This window comes from Motacilla alba, chromosome 4 (genome assembly GCF_015832195.1).
Source record: "Motacilla alba alba isolate MOTALB_02 chromosome 4, Motacilla_alba_V1.0_pri, whole genome shotgun sequence".
In the NCBI taxonomy this organism is placed as follows: domain Eukaryota; kingdom Metazoa; phylum Chordata; class Aves; order Passeriformes; family Motacillidae; genus Motacilla; species Motacilla alba.
In genome coordinates, this window is record NC_052019.1 from 15759651 (window position 1) to 15775879 (window position 16229).

General features: G+C 37.3%; 1 protein-coding gene across 7 annotated transcripts in view; it reads right to left on the minus strand.

Annotated features, from left to right (window-relative positions):
• The window catches only part of LCORL (ligand dependent nuclear receptor corepressor like), an 81950-nt gene that overhangs the window by 56618 nt on the left and 9103 nt on the right, over positions 1-16229 (minus strand). The gene's annotated exons all lie outside the window — the stretch shown is intronic.

The following is a 16229-nucleotide window of genomic DNA, read 5'->3' on the forward strand; positions in this document are numbered from 1 at the left end:
AAAATTGTTACATTTATCAAACAAATATTTACTCCTTCCACTATAGTACTACTCAATAGCATTAGAAGATAAAAATAAGACAAGGCAACTGCCATCTGCCCACAATCAGCCTATTAAGCCATGCCCCAACAACCTCATTAGACTTAAAATAACTACCACAGAATCCTAAAGGTGGGAGGATTAGCCTCATAGCTCTAAGCAAGTGAAGGAGTTTCTCTCTTAGCCTGAGAATCAGTCATGTACAGAGAGAGGAAAGAAAAAATGAAAAGAAAAAAAAAGAAAACTTTACAGATCAGAAACTTCTCATTATGTCGAAATGACATAATCTGAGCAGGCTAATATTACAATAACTAGAAAAAAAGCAAGCTTCTTTTGCTTCTGATACCTTGACAGTGCTCTCTAGTCCTCTGTATCTACACAAAAACGTTTTTAAATGGAGGATTAGATAAATCCAATTATTTTACAGGTTTACCAGCTAGTCTGTTTAGGTATTTGGTAAAAATTAAATACTTCAGTAAGGGTGATGAGACACAGAGCAAACCAGATGACTGATAAATAAATAAATAAATGAAAAAAATTTTGAAACCCCAAACCCACAAAAAAAGCGCATGACACAAATATGGTGACAATTTAGAGCATCAATATAACAGAAGTTTTGTTCAATATAGAAACAGTTTCCAAGTGCCCCTCTTTCTCCTTCCAAATAATAAGCTTATTTGAAAATAAGAGGATAATTCAAAGCAGCATTTGAAGGTTCTCATTCTTTATACTAAATGCCTGTCCGTAGCTATTTTGCTAGACCAGAACTTTGCAAGACTACTTTATCATCATACCACATAAAAGATACCAAAATCTTCAGGGAACAACTTCAATCAAAAAAACCCATTCAGAATCACAAAATTTATTCATCATGTGATGCCTTTTAAGACAACACAACATCCTGTTCCCTCCCCATAAGTTATATTTACTTTTTGGTTTAGATCGTATGTACACCAGTATAAGGAAGAATAAATATGTACCATATTTGAAGCAGACAAGGGAAGCTATCTTAACACATAGGAGCTGTTCAGTTTGACAAGTCAGATTTTGTTAAAATTTCCATTGCAAAGTAATTTTAATATATGGACTATACTTGAATCAATTATAACCTCTACAAATTTGATATTTGAGCTATAAATCGATTTATATATTTATATCTTGAACGACATGGATTTCATTTTCCACTTTTCTTTGTACTAAATATAGTACCACGAGACAACACAAATTAAATGACAAAACCACTGTCCTCTAACCAATATATACACACATCTTTTAAACAGCCAACAAGAACTACAAAGCAAAAAGCCCAAAGCCCAGGCACACACTAAAATTTATCTTAAAACATCATCCAGCAACTCTTAGATTCAATGTAATACAAATTCACATCATATTAGCATTGCACAAATTCCCTGTTCTTCTGGCTTCAAAGGGTTACAGACAAAAAAGGCAAGAGAGATGAAGGCTGGAGTTAAGATAGCAATCCTGCAAACACAACAGAGCGGAAACACAAACCACACCATGTGTATTGCCATTAATGTTACACACTGTAAGCCATTTTAGGTCAGCAGCTAGTTACATTCTGCCAAGTTACTGTCCCTGGGTAAAGAAATGAATGGAGCAGCACTTGGAGACAACTCTGCTTATTTCAAAAGAGCAAACAGCAACTCCTATTTTTCAGGACTTCATCAATCAAACAACAGGAAGCTTGTTTACCATCTCAGTCAGACCCCAAAACCTCCTTGGTCTTTGGATACCTACCACCCTTCCCACCCTGTGGAGGGTGGTACTTTTTTCTGTCTCTACTTGTGTCCTTACTTGCCTGCCCTACTACCTGCTCCTGCCTATGCAATACCACAAGCACAGAAACCCAGCTCTGTAAACAGCAGTTTGTCAAAGAAAAATGCTACCTCCAAACAGACTTCCATACAGCTTGTATTAAAGACAGCAATTAGCACACTGTGGGAGTTGTTGGTTTTGTTTTTGTTTTTTTTTTTTTTTTTTCCTTTTCTTACCCTGAGGAAAGGATACACCAGCCTGCTTCTTTGCTAATTCACCAAATGTAATTCCATCCTACCCATCTAAAGAGCTGCTTCTCTTCCTGAAGTATTACAGAACTTCTCCAAGGAACCACAAAAGACTTACCCTGCCCTATCATTTGCTTCCTCACCTTTGGACACTGGATGCCTTTTAAAAGAACATTTACTTGTACAACCTAAGAACATCAAGAGAATCTTTTTCCAGGTCTTCGGCTAAAAGTTTCCCAGAAAGCACCTGTGTTACTTCCATGCTCCACAAAGTATACTGTCTTTCAGCAGAATTGATACAATTTTACTTTAACCTAAACATGAAGATATACCTTAGTTTCTAGTACTGAAGAATGAATGCTGGCACCATTTCCTAAAATGTAACCACCTGGACACAAGCAGTTCAATAAATCTTTGTTTTTCTTCTTGAGTCAGTATGCTTAAGCAAACAGTAGAAGCAGCTTTGGAACTCCCCAGAACCTGAACAGCCTTCAGAAATCAGTCAGAAATACACTTTGCTTATATTTTTTATTATTCACTAATGGAAAATATTTGCTTCAAAAAAGTTTTACAGAATTTGCTGTCTCATGGTGGTTGATTGCTTACTTCATTCCAAACCTGGTCTTCCAAAACTGTTACTCGAGATCTGACACTTTCTAGCTCCAAACTGAAAAGCAACACTTGGCTCTAGTAATGTGCAATACCCCAAACTGTCAAACTCTCTAATAAATTTATTGTATCTTCATGTAGAAAGAATCAAGCTTTCTTTATTGTCTGACACCTTTAAAAATCCAAGATAGGTTCCTCCAACAGTCTTCATAAGTAGAAATTTGTGATAGAGCAAGTCTCTTAACCCAGCTACAAGCTTCCACGGTTCGTATTTCTGAATAAAGCTGTGAACAGGGATTTTTTCCCCCTCTATTAACTCTCCCACCTTTCCCCCACCACGATGCTGCTTTCCTCACTCGGGGTTGGGATGGGACAGGGACTCCCACGAGGAGGGAGGCTGAAGTTGTGACCTCCAGCAACAGGAAGGGGGCTCTCTTTTTCCATCTGTACCCATCTGGGTACCAAAAAAGCAAACAGCCCAGGAACAAATTCTATCAGGCTTGGCATATAACCCATGGATCACAGCAAAGGCCAAAAGGAAGCAACAGGTGACAGTAACTGCAGGCTCCCATGGAGCTTCTGCCCAGCAGCTAGACTGGCTGTCACAGTTCAGCTCTTGCACCTGGTCCAAACCCAGAATGTTACAAAGAAACTCTTATGGCTCACCTATCTGTTACCCATCTACCTGGCCACCATGATACTGCCAGAAGTGGTCTTCAGGAGACAAGAGCTAACTACAGGAGCACAGGGGCAATGCTGAATGACACCAGCTGTCAATGTAATAAATAACATAGTCCAGGTGTTGATCCAAGGTGAAGGCTTTCCTAGGGCAAACATCCTGTGGGATCAAGTGACTATATGGCTGCAGGCAGGACTTCAGCTCTTATGACATTAGGATCCTTTAAGAAACCGAGTGCTGGAGAAAGACAGGATCTATTTGATAATGGAAATCATCATTGTCAACAGGCTTGCCTCATAATGAGGTCTTCAAACTATGTTTGTCAGGAAAGTGGAGAGACTGAAGCCTAGAAAGGAAGAGAATGGCAGAGAGAGCAAATGCACACAAGGACTTTACAGTCCTCCTGAGAAGTGGCATAAGCAGAGACACAGCTTAAGCAGCTGTATATGAACCCATTCAGCAGAGGAAGCAAGCCCCAGCAGTTATACACTACAACACGTAACAATCTTACTGGTGAGACAGTACACACAACTGCAGTGCATGGATACTGGCTTATAAGAAAGGGGAAGTGAGAAAGTCAAGGATAGCACTTAGATTTTAACTTAAAAAATGGAGCCTTAGTGTGGAATGGACAACAGGACAGTAAAAAAATCTACAGGTCAGGATTAAACCACGTGAGCATCACAGTGAACATCTGTTACAGACTATACAGACAGTCAATCAGGGGTAATAGATGAAGTCTTTAAGAAAGAAAAATACCCCCCAGAAACTACCACCTAAAAAAAAAGAAAAAAAAAAGGCTGCACAATCACCCAGATATATGCTGGAAACACAACACTGCCAGTGCACAAGCAACTCAGGGGATTCTGTGGTGTCTGGAGGACAAACTTGCCTAAGGTGATGGACAAGCTCAATAGGGGAGGCACTATCGAGCTGCTACTCACCATTAAATAAGAGCTAATCAGTGATGTAACAGTTAACAGTGGTCTTGGCCACTGCAGCCATGACATGGAATGCAGGATCCCAAGGGAAGTGAGGAACTTGAATAGCGGAGTAATTTTCTGTGGGCTTAGCAGTCACTGATTTACATCCCTCCCCCAAGATAGGGGGAGCACAGTGGAACTAGAAGTGGGATGCTGGACTGTCTTGTAGAAACCAGGGAAGTCTCACATGGGCCAAGGGTCTATGGCAAGGTTTTTACTGAGTTATCCAACTAACTATTTCATAAAGCCAAAGAAATCGTAAGGTGAAGGGCAATTACCATTACTGAGTGATTCAAAAAACAATACTTTTTAAATCAATTCCAGTATGTTAAGTGTCTCTACCAGTTTACTCAGATTTAAAACAGGATTATTAAATCCAAAGGAAACTTTTAGACTGTCTTCACAACTTTTTATTTAAGATCTTAAAGAGAAGCTACCTTTCAGCTGCTCACAAAGCTTAAATCAAAGTTCTTCATAATTTTTAATCACTGTAAACTACTTAGTGTCTGAAACACCTTGAAGCCCATCTACACATTAGAGAGTGCCGCATAGGAACAGCGCAGGCTGTAAAATTCTTTGTCATGAATAAAACAAGAGTAATAATTAAATGGATACATTCCATGGAAGTGTCCAACACTGTGCAATTTATACACACTTAGAGGTACTCAAGTAACATACAGGGACTCTTCCTCATGACCAAAACCAGCCTTTCTTCATCCTGCTCCTCAGCAGTAGCTGCATGGCTGTGAATTATAAACGCCTTCTCCATTCAGGAACTCAGAAGTAGCCACGCAGTCCCTGCAGCTGTGGAAGCAATGGACAGTCTATGCTGCACTAAGGCCAGAGAAAATCACAAGGTGAAGATTTACAGAAATTTTAATGCAAAGTTGGTCTAGGTTAATTCTGGACAGATATAATAATTGAACAGTTATATAATACAAGGTTTAGCTATATATACATTGGCTATTGTTTTTCCAAAAGCTTTATTTCCATAATTTCTGAGAGAAAACAGTTACTTTAGCCTTGGAGTTGAATTCAACAGCCATCCCTCCCTCCCCTCATCTTCTAAGTGAATGGAGACTGCAAGTATGTTTTCAAAAAATTTGAATGACTCAGACTGTGTGTTAGAAAAATAGCCAAAAAAAGAATAATTATCAGGTAATAAATGGAAGCCGATATTTGACTACCACTTTCAAATGAACCACTTGGTGGGTCTGAAGATAGGAGTAGTATTCTACACTTGGGAAAGGGAACAGAAATATATGCACAGGCTGTATCAAAAAGTTTTTGATAAGTTTGGTGCACTCTACATCACACTAATGTCTTGATTCCCCTAACCTTGTATACGGCCATATTAACTCCTAAATTTGTATGTGCCTTTCAAATTAAAGTACATTTCATAATAGCAGATATAGCTCCTTTCCCATTTGTCTTTTTGTTTCTTTACTAGTCTTTTTTCTCTTTCCCTTTCCATGTTTCTGTTTAAGAAGTAATCCAATTCTAGGGCTTTAGCCACAAGGCTTTTTTTTCTAAAGCCTATATTTGGGACATTTTACTAAAATGTAACCATTTTTAGTTAAAATTTTAACAAAGCATTTTTATTTGTTCTTTTACTCAGCACTAGAATACAATAATACTAAATCTCAAGAGGTGCCTTACCAAACTTGTAGAAACTATAATAGTGACACTAATGACCTCACAGTAAGCCACCTAAAAAAACCTTTTGCTTATACTTGCTCTCCCCTCCTCTGATCTGCTGCAGCTTTTCCAGTTTAGGAAAGTATAAGCTTTTTATCAGTTCATCTGCTTAAAGATAAAAGTGCAAACAAACTTCTAAACAAATTCACTTCTGGTTTGATATTTTTCTAAGCCATAAAGACTGTTTTATTCATACCTCTGGATGCACACCAGAAACAGTAGATTAATGCTCCTTACAGGGATAGAAAAAATTTAAAAGAAAGAGGGAGATACTTATCAAGATTGCTCATCTGATTCATAGTTACTGCTGTACTTTTCATCTGATGTGAAAGGTTACCCTTTAGATGAGATCCTACTGTCCTCTCTAAGTTGCTCTATGTGTTAAGGAATTTGGAAGATTTTGGGTGCATGCAAATTAAGTTTTGCTTCCTCCCTTCTTTTCCAGCATATGATCAGCTAGGCACAGGGTAAGACTGCTGCACACTGCTTTGAAGGACAGAGCATGTATGTGTATTTTTACTACAGTGAAATGAGACTTTTAGCTTTAAGCACTATGGCCTCTGGAGGCCCTGTAGGAAAAAAAGAACCATGAGCCTCTGTAAAACACAATTTTGTTAAACCCACCTAAGAAAGTCAGCAGCAGTGTATGTTGAAATCTTCACAACTTCTGTGTGCCTAAAAGTTTACTTTTATCACCCTTCACTTTGTGGCTTACTACACCAAGAATCACATCTGAATTATTGTACTTGAAGTTGTTTTACTGAAGTCCAAAACACTTGTTATTTAGTTTCTTACATAAAATCAAGTCTCTCCACTGTTAAGTACCAAACACCAGTGAGGAAGATTCATGTATCCTCCTCATTTTTTGAATTTAATATTCTCAACAGAGAAAACAATTAAAAGTTGAAGAAAAAAAATTGCCCATTTTAAGCAGTGTGGAGTTCAGCCCATTAATGTTGCTTTTTAAATCAAAGCTAATGTAAAAGTAGGTTCAGAACTGCTGATTTCAATTCTTAAAAGGTTGCAGAATTTAATAAATGGTCTTTAAAATGTAATTAGGAAAATCCAAAGAATAAGATTACATTTAATGAGATTGAGCACTGTACTGCCACACATAGCATTAAAATTAAACTACCTTCTTTCATTTTTTGGTGTGGTAACAGCTACTGTTACTTTACCCAGTTGTTAAAGGGACCCAATAACAACTCATGAGTTCAGTTTCCGTTTCAGCATTTGCCTCTAAACACTTATCTACTTTGACATATGAATTCTAATCCCATTCTGAAGTCAAACAACCTGTATTTTGAGCTGGTATTTCTTGATCTAAGAGGACTATCATATGTATGAGGAGTCTCAGAATCTACAATCACATTGGAAAGAAATTATGGACAAGTAAGGACTGAAAGACAGATCCTGCACACAGGTTTATGCCCCAATCAACATGCCAATCTCCTCTATTACCTGCCCGCTTCACCCCATACACACTTTAATTTCAGTAGCACTAGCCTCATGCCAAGGTATAACATACAAACACAAAGTTCTGAGCTAAAACTCACTGACATAACTGACATGACCATGAGAAAAATAAATTTGATTTCCCTCCCACTATTCCTTGTAACTTTGCCCTGTTTCACGCACCTGAAAAGTGATTCCTTCTGAAAACAGCATGTAATTCAAAATAGTACTGTATATAATAAAAAACTTCAATTCCTCTTCTCCACATTCTGTACATTTTCATGACTGCATTATTTAGCTTGGCCCAGTACAGGAGTATATCTGGAGGAAGTTTTGTGGTTTGCCTTACAAAGACCGCTACCTTGGATTAAAACAATCATACCACAGACAGAACTCAGCTTCATTGGTTTTGTCAAATATTACAACTGTCTTTAATATTTTCTTTTTAAATGTACCCCAGGCAGACAAAGCACCAGTTGCAGCTTCCCTGAAAGAAAATCTTTCACTTTTCTTCAAATTCTCTCTCAATTGTGATAATATTTAGTGATATTTAATATTTCAATATTTAGTGATAAATATTATTTATCATTAATATAGGTGCAAGAGTAGGAAGCAGAGTTTTGTTATGGCTTACTTTAAAAAGTCAACTGTCTTTCTTACAAGTTACCCCTTCATAAGAAAGGGACTTGGAGCTCATGTTCAGTCATCTTTTAACTTCTAATCATGCTAACTTAACAGTCTTTCTAAAGTACACACCTATATTTTCCAGGTGCAGCTTGCACTCTGTTGTCCACCATTATTTGCCACTACAGAAGGGAACAGCTTTACCTGAAAAATGGTTATCTGCTCCAAACTCTTGCATATTTTTTTTTTCAACTAACAGAAAAATAAAATTAATTACATCAGAAACTCAAAGATTTCAAGGGTATGTGTTTATTTCTCAGCCATCATCAAGCTCCTTTGATATATCAGACCACTCTCAATTATGCAGAAAATATTTTATGAGCTTTCTGTAGCTCTAATTCAAAATTTTGTAAAAAACATAAAATAATTACATCCATTTTAAAAAATTATACCTAACTAGGTATAATACCTTTAGGTATTATACCTTTGTTCCACCATTAGGATATAAGCAGAAATTCCCTTAAAACTTGTTAAAGGAGAATACTCTGAAGAGAAGAGAGTTGTTTTTATATTTTATAGAAGTAGAGCAGTGTGGTTAACAGAGAAATTTAAATTAAGCATTAACATCTGTGTCTGTTTCTTTTGCCTCTCCCTTCCTTCCACAGGTCAGCAGCTGTCCTTTTTGCCCACTGCTCCCCCCTAATCATAGAAGGATTAATAATTTTAGTGTTGCATATATATTGACATAAATCTCAAAGTCACAAGGTTTTTGTTGTTGATTGTGGCTTGTTTTAGTTTGGTTCTACTTATATATTTGTTTTTAAATCTACTACTACAACAATCTGGAAAGGATTGACTACTGTATGAAACAACTGAAGCACTGAGATAAAAAAAGGAAAAACCCGCAAAATACAAACACACAAACCAGAAATCAAACACTCAATCACCTTTTTGCCATTTATACAAATGGCAAGAAAAAACCAAAAAAGTAACTTTCTAGACAGAATATTCAAAACAGAAAGCATGACAACAGAAGCAAAAATTATTATGCCTTTATTCAAACATTTTATTTTTCCTGTTTGTAACTTCGCTACAGAATATCTATTCTTAAAATACATTCTTTGATAAAGTGTTGGCCAGATTATTAGGTAAAAAGTAATCTATTTTTCTTGCAGAAAAATTCTTGAGACTTAATTTAGGACAGATTTTGCATAGGAATGGAGAAGGGCGGGGGCTTCTGCTGAATATGTTGTCTAGCTTGAATCCATTTCTTGCTTACAGCAGTAAAAAAGTTCTCTTATAATAGAAAGTCCTAACATTTAACTTAAAACACTCATTTTCTTTACCATATTGATTCAGTTCCCTGAGCAAACAGGAACCAACATACCAGAGATTCCAAAATGAAAGGGAGGAAATCCTCTATTTAGACTCCAATACAAATTCCAAACCATAGCTAAAATGATGCTTTTCCTTCTCTGCAAATCCTGACTCTAAGAACTAATGCAGCTGAGGACACTGCTGCTGCCAGCAAGACAGGGTGACCAAAGCTTGAAATGAGACTACAGAACCACGTCAGTTCTAACTGCTTACTTTTCACTTAGGATAAAAATCCTTGGTTTCAACTGTCTATGCTGTGCTTTATTGTGGGGATGAAGACAGTGATGAAATATTGTTTCAGAAAAATACTACATACATGAACAGAACTCGCTGTAACACGAAGCAGTCACAAACATTAAGCTGAATACAAAGAAGGAGACTGACATTGGCCATACCTCAGAGGCAGAACAAAAAGAGGAAATGTCCTGCCTCCCCCCCAATTGTTCACAATTTTAAAGAAAAGGGTGGCAGCCAACAGGGGTGGGAGGGGGAAGTTTTTGTAGGTTAAATAAAGACTGCAATTAGCATCAACTTAGAGTTCAGGTATTTATAAATCACAGCAAGAAAAATGAGGTTCAATAAAAAGAGAAGCAGTTCCGTTCTCCCAAGTAATCTTCTACGCCAATGTGTCCTTGCAGACTTGTAAACAGGAGAGCCCAGCATGACACCTTTTACTGTGCCTTCAGACATTGCCAAGGTTAAAAGTAGATTTAATTTCTAATGTAGCAGCCAGATATTCTGAGAGACTTGTGTTATTTATAATTCAAAAGGCATAAGGAAGACACTTCAGAAGTGACTATGCTGCTCTGTGGATAGGGAGAGAGAAAAATGCTTCCAAATGACAGTTACTAAAACCTGATTTCTGTTCTCTCTAAAAACTCTCTTTGAACAGTAATCTAATCCCAGCTGCTGCACTGGGACATTTAAATATGGAATTGGTGTGAATATTGGTGTTCAGCCTGAAGCTTATCCTGCCTTTCTTTTCCAAAACCCTACATCAGAGCTAGCTAGATACCGTTACCCAGAACGGTGCTGGCAATAATTTGACCAGTTCATAGCTTGTATGCATAGAGAAGGAAATTCAGAGAGAGGAAGAGACTGTAAAAGATTGCATCCAGCTTGGAAAAATGCTCACGACTTCCTCATTTGGTATCAATTTAAGTGTTTTACAACATGAGGAGAACAATGCCCAAGAGTAAGACACAGAAACAACTGTCACTTTCAGAAAACCATGTGCCTAAAGCATGTGTCTGTTTCTTAATTATCGTTTTAAGATTTACAAGAGGACTAAAAAGCTTGGCTATTTTACCTAACAAGCTTAGAATTTTTAGAACAATTCTTTTCTTCTCCTTGAAGGCCTATTCAGATGTTCACTAAACCACAGAAAAAAGTCAAGTCCACAGTGAGACCGTAATAATGAATAGGTCACAACATTGTAATACTACTGTGCAGTACCACACATCCAACCAGCATCTGGGAGAAAGTCTAGGAGTCAACTAACAAATAAACAGGTCTTGCACACTTCCTGGATTGTAAGAATCAAAGAACATTGGGTTTTCCACTAGGAAAAGCTATTAGAAAAAAACATTTATCAGAAAACCCCAGTTCAATGAGCCAAAAAAACCCCAACAAACCCCTAAACAAAAAAAAAACCCCAACAAACAAAAAAACCTCAAAACATTCCTAGCCTAATGGGCTTTGTGAGAAGCTGAAGCTTAGGATTCTGTGTTACACTATGCGTCCGCTGCAAGCTAATGAAGCCTTCAGAGCATTCCATGAAACTACTGCCTGACACTAAGTTTTACAAGGAAGAGGAATTTCAGAAGACATTCAGTTTCAAGGGAATTTTCAGGTTTCTTTTCAATTATAATTTCTGTGTCACTCAAACAACCTGTCTATTTCCCACAAATAGCTTTGAAATAATGAACTGGAAAAAAGTTATTCATCTCTCCCAGCAGATTAATCTTCCTCCTATTCAGAAACTATTTGTTATTGAGAAATTATTTACTGGTTTCTATTATTTAGAAAGTTTGAAATTGACTGAAATCCTGCAACTAGATTGCAGTGAAATCAATTGACACTTTTCTTACCTGCTGAAGCTCCAGAAGGAACAGCTCTTGTATCAAGCTACTAAACTATAACACAGTGAGTGAACTATCAACTCTATAAATCTCAGGTGCTAAATTCTTCAAAATCTTTATTTTCATAGATATCATTAACACAAATGCTGAAACCAGATCATTAAAAAACATTCTAGTAATCCTAGAAGTACCACAATGTTAGCATGAAATAAGTGGAATATACCTTTTTAATAGCAGTTAATTTCTTAAATTTGTCTTAAGTTCACTTTTCTGCATTTTATAATACCTATGCCATGTACTTTCACCTTTAATTTACAGCTTATTTATACAAATACCTAGTTTTAAAAAAATAAACCAGCAACTTCCCCCAAGCCCCTCTAACAGCCATCATTTTTAAATCCAAATTTGCTTTGCAAATTAGACAAAATTTAGAGTCAGCAACATGTTAACAAGAAACCGACTTCTATCCATTTAAAAACTTCACTTCAAATAAAAAATGTTTAACTATGCTTACTTTCTCTAAAATATATGTTCTGGTGCTCAAGCCAAAAACTGCAAGTGCCTCAGATGCTCCTGTAAGATTGAAAGAACTCAGCTAAACTGTGATTTCAAATCAGTTCTTAACCATTCTCAGTGAATACAAGAAAAGATGTCATTGCTCAAGGGATGTAGGCAGCATATCCCAGCTTACAGGTCATGGACAACCAACCTGGAATCTGCATCATTCAAGTCAACATCTGCTGAACTTGGAGAATACAATGAAATGAACAGACGAAAGTTTTCAGCTGTTTAACCTTTGATTAAGAAGGATGAATAATTTCATTTCCCCCTGGAGATCAGAAAAGCAGAAATACAGAAATCAAGACTTTAAACACAAATTTTAGCTTCACATTGGGCATTTTCATCACATAAAAGGTGTCACGTATAAGAAGAGAACAGGAAAAAGTCTCTGGGATTTGCTTTTAGTATTTGACACAATTCAAAAGCTTAAGCAGGTGTGACTGGGGTTTGGTTTTTTTGGTTTTTATTTTTTTGTCTGGCTTTTTTTTCTTTAAGCTATTAGCACGTATCCATAAAAACTTTTTATAAACTTCCTCCCTATCATTTAATGGCAAAAGATACAGGAGAAAATGGTAAGCTTCAAAGTGTGGGACTTGAACTCATCTGCAGTGGAACAGAATTCATATAGCACTGAAATTCAACCATATACTAGATATGATAATTTACTGGGAGATTTTTGAAACAGTTTTGTATTAAATTTCTGATTAGACTCTATAAAATTCACATTACTAACAACTGTCCAACCTGAGTTGGAGAGCAGGGAGAACACAAAGGAAAACCAGATACATTTTTAAGTACCTAGTGGCAAGATTCTGAATTCTTGAATCAGGCTGGGAACAGACAAGAGCTCTTACACAAGGCAGATGGGTTTAAACAGTAGCTATCCTGTCTTAGAAACACTCTGCTCCTTCTGTATTCCAGCACTCTTTTCCTTAGCAAAAGCAAATACTCATTATTTCCACAGACAGTAATTCTCAATACTAAATTTTTTAGTCTGCTTTAAAAACAAAAAGGTACCTCTTCACTATATACTATGCAAAAAAAGAAAAAAAGCAGACGTCTCTATTTTATTAGTTAAAAAACTAACTCAGCACAAATTCCGCACTAAGATAAAGCAGCTGAAAAAAAAAAGGATTCAAATCAGTTGATTTAGGGTTCACTTCTTTTTCTCTGTAAGAACCATAAATTATAAGATAAATAGAAAAGGCAGAATCTTTAGCAGAGTTCATTATTCCACTCACAGTTCAGAGTTTCTTTGACCCAAGACAGCCATAGCCCATTGCTGCCCACAAGTCTCAAGCAAGACAAAACCAGAAACTTCAGTACTCTGACCTGATCTGTAAGTAGAGCACTTTTCCCTCTTAATGAAACAATTTGGAAAGACAACTGCAACCACTTAGGGAATCCAAGTGAACTGCAAGGTCAAGAATACATTAATAGGATTTCTTAAAATCAAAGGTGTGATCACAGTCTGCATTTCCAGCAAGAGAGAAACTTCTGCAGGAAACAGATCAATCTCTGTACCAGTATTCTGGAAAACTTCGTATAAAGTTACTTATCTGGTACCAAATTTCTTAAATCAGTATCATAGGTCAAGATCACTCCTATCTCTCACACAAAAAGAAAAAAAAAAACACTTATTACTTATCAGAAAGGTTGAGAATGAAAGAGGAGAAAATGCCTGATTGCCACTTGAGATGCTGAATGCATGAAGCTGTGGAGTATCCAGTTTGCAACCACCCTGAATGCCACTTAAGCAGGTCAGTTAAAGGCAGGTGGGGAAGTGCAGCACCACACAGAGCAAAGGAGAGTTAACAGCTCTTCAAACGCACCATCCAAATCACTACCAAGTATCTGCTCTCACAAACAACAGTAGAAGAGGCTGCTTTGGTTCTTCGTGCTGGTGGCTGAATGAGGCAGACAAGGTGAATTTCCTCAGTCTGAAAAGATGTCAGGATCTCCTCAGACAACATGAAGGAGTGGGAAATTACTTCAAGTTACATCAAGTAGCAGCTGTCAAAAAACTACTGTATATGACAGCCTGGAGTAAAGGCCTTGAAAAGCCAGGTGTGGGCCAGCAAAACCCCTTCTTGAACCATTGCACAAGTATTCTTAAAGTCACCAATTAAGAGACACATGTAGCAAGTAATATCACAGACTTCAATAACCTAAATTCATCATGCAAGTTTCTTCAGGTCATACTACAGTGTGTTTCTCTCACAGCTTTTTCTCCTGCAGTGTAAAATTGCAGGAAGCAACTGCAATGTAACTGCAGAAAGTACTGACCACTTAAATAAGAAATCCATTATACATTAAATTTTCAGTTCACTTTTTGAAGGTTTGTGGGACAAGGAGAGCTTGCCAGAGATGACAACTGTAATTTAGACATGACTGATTTACAAACACTCGCTCAAAAACTCTGCTGTTTTAAGACTTAGTATGCAGTTTATCTCTAATATGAATTCTCCAGTGAAACTCTGATGTCTTGTGGAGAAGCTCTAGCTTTAAGAAAAAGCTCTGATCTGGGCAAGTGACATAGAGAGGTATGAAGGACTCAGGGCTCATCTACCATTGCTTCTGAGGGCTGTGCACAAAGCTGATGTAGGGGTCAGTACTGAAGTGCAGTTTTTCACATCAGCACTAAGCTCAGAGCCCTCTGGACAACTCCAATGTTTCAAGACAAGAACTAACACCACAAGTTCCAAATGGACCATTTTCTTATGAAATCCTATTTCACTAGGGTGGAACCCATTTGTTCAGGAGTCAGTAGACTTCAAAAAGGATGTAGATGGGAAATAAAGGTACTTTCCAATATATCCTAACCAGTCTCATGGTCTTGTTGAAGAAATTCTGAGAAGGTATAATATCTGGCATTTCAAAAGGAAGGCAAATATGAGTTTAAGGGAAGGTTTGGTGTTGCTGTTCAAAAAGCAGTAAGGGATTAATGCAAACTGCAGTAAGGCACCTAAGAAAAAGAAGAAAGGCTAAAAATCAAGAGCCACTTCACATTTCTGAGGTCCTTAGAGAGCTGTGAGGGCTTGGTGACATGGAACAGGAGTGCATGTTTTGGACACCACTAGAGCAGACTGGTATTAAGTGCTTATGGCATATACACCAGTTAGAGTAGGGACAGATGTGTTGCCAAGGTTTAACCAATTTAAACATCAATTGGCATCTCAAGACAAAACTTCGTCAAGCCTGCGGGGTATTGTGCATGTAAAATAGGCACAGAACTAACAAAAAAGGGGGAAGACAAGAACAAGTAATGCTGAAGGAGATTGTCTTCTTGAGGCTAGACTATTTCCTTAAGAGTAAGTTTTACCTTGCTAAATACATTTAATAAACAATTAGAAGAAGCATTCAAGTACATCGGAAGTTCTGACTCATTGCATCAGCAGAGAGTATGATGCAGGCCTCAAAGATAAACAAATGACATTTCATTTCACATCTAATTAAATGACGTGCAGGAACATACCTGCAATGAAGCAAAGAATGCAATAAGAGCTGCACAGCTGAAATTACTTTTACCAAAGGACCTATAACTGAACAAGATTTAGGCATCAACAGAAAGAGGTATAGCAGGACTTCAATCAGGACAGCTTTGAAACTCTCTAAATATCACAGGAAGATCTCTGAGCTCAAAAGCCACAATAGAACGGAACATACAAGAGGTGGCAAAATTCCCAAGTAAATAGGGATCATAGAACAGGCTTGGAAGGGACCTTAAAGCTCCTCTAGCTCCAGCCCCCTGCGGTGGGTAGGGACACCTTTTAAAATGGCAGAAGTGAGTTTATAAAACCTTATTTCCCCAACAGCCATCATACTGTATCGCTTTTAAGTTTTAGTCAAGTACTACCTCATGAAATCTGAAGGATGGAAAGAAGAACAGAGATGGTCCAGGAAGAATAAGAAAATTGAAGGAGCTTGTACCAGAATCACAGGTAACTCCACAATCACTGCATTATTAGCACAATAAACTTTTGAAACAGCTTGTCACAGCTAGCACTCAAGCCCATACACAGAACAGTCTAAGGCAATAGTAAAACTCAGATTCTACTTTTCTTCCCCCTCATCAGTGGCTAACACCAGAATGACCTAG